The sequence below is a fragment of the Heteronotia binoei genome, chromosome 6 (genome assembly GCF_032191835.1).
Source record: "Heteronotia binoei isolate CCM8104 ecotype False Entrance Well chromosome 6, APGP_CSIRO_Hbin_v1, whole genome shotgun sequence".
Classification (NCBI taxonomy): Eukaryota; Metazoa; Chordata; class Lepidosauria; order Squamata; family Gekkonidae; genus Heteronotia; species Heteronotia binoei.
In genome coordinates, this window is record NC_083228.1 from 38844428 (window position 1) to 38846119 (window position 1692).

Genomic DNA, 1692 nt, shown 5'->3' on the forward strand with positions numbered 1-1692 from the left:
CCTTGTTCCCAGCAGGTGACAAGTACTTTGTGAAGTGAGCTATGTAGTACTGTGCCCCCATGCTTCCAGATCTCTGGTGGAATTCCATCAACTCCTGCTGCCTTGCCACTTTTCAGTTGCTTGATGGCTTTAACAGTCTCTTCTAGGGTGGGGATCTCATCCAACTCTGTTTTCACTGGTTGAAGTGGGGTGAGGTGGATTGCTGAATCTTGAACTACGCGGTTGGCACTGAAGAGAACCTAAAAATACTCCGACCACCGGTTCAGTATGGATGCCTTGTCTGTGAGGAGCACTTGGCTGTCTGCACTACGCAAGGGACTCTGAGCCTGATATGATGGACCATATACTGCCTTCAGGGCTTCGTAGAACCCTCTTAAATCACCAGTGTCTGCACACAGCTGGGTTCTCTCTGCAAGCTTGGTCCACCAATCGTTCTGAATGTCTCGAAGCTTGCGCTGGAGGTTGCTACATGCAGTGCGAAAGGTTGTTTTTCTCCCAGGACAGGAGGGCTGAGCAAGATGTGCTTGGTAGGCAGATCTCTTTTTCGCCAGTAAATCTTGGATCTCTTGATTGTTCTCATCAAACCAGTCCTTGTTCTTCCTTGTGGAGAACACGAGGACTTCTTCAGAGATCTTCAGGACGGTAGTTTTTAGGTGTTCCCAGAGTGCTTCTGGAGAAGGGTCTGTGGGGCAACTGGGGTCCTCAATTCTTGACTGGAGTTTTGCCTGGAAGGCAGCTTTAACTTTGGCTGACTGGAGACTGCCAACCTGAAACTTCCTCCGAGGGATACCTCATCTCCTGGGTGTGGGTTTAAAGTGAAGACGAAGATTGCAGCGTACAAGACAATGATCCATATGACATTCTGCACTGGGCATTACTCGGGTGTGTAAGACATTTCGAAGGTCTCTCTGGCGCACCAGAATGTAGTCGATAAGGTGCCAGTGCTTGGACCGTGGGTGCATCCAGGTTGTCTTCAGACTGTTCTTCTGCTGGAAGATAGTGTTGGTGATGGTGAGCTGGTGCTCCATGCAGAATTCTAGCAGGAGGCGCCCGTTGTCATTGCAGTTGCCAATGCCGTGTTTGCCAAGTACTCCTTTCCAGGCTTCCGAGTCTTTACCTACTCTGGCATTGAAGTCGCCAAGGATGATCACCTTGTCCTCTGTAGGGGTCTTCCGTATGAGGTTGTGTAGATCAGCATAGAACTTGTTCTTTTCTGCAGGATCTGCTTGAAGGGTTGGGGCATACACACTGAAGAGTGTTGCATGCTGCTTGTTTTGAAGTGGGAGGTGCATGGACATGATGCACTCTGAGTGACCTGTTGGTAGGTTTTTGAGTTTGGAGGCAATGGAGTTCCTGACCATGAAGCCAAAGCCAGAAAGGCGGCTCTCAGCCTTTGACTTACCCGACCAGTAGAGGGTATAGCCAGCACCGTGTTCTTGAAGACTACCTTCCTCAGGGAAACGGACCTCACTGAGAGCTGCTATGTCGATATTCAACCTGAGAAGTTCGTGGGCAACTAGAGCAGAGCGTCGTTCAGGGCGACCACTGTCTACTGTGTCAAGCATGGTTCTGATGTTCCAACACGCAAGCTTTAGTCTTTGCACACTTTGTGAGGCAGGTGCATGCCTTTTCTTTGTTGTTATTTTTTGACCGCAAGTAAGGATGCCCGTTGACCGCAGCTAGCCAACTGGG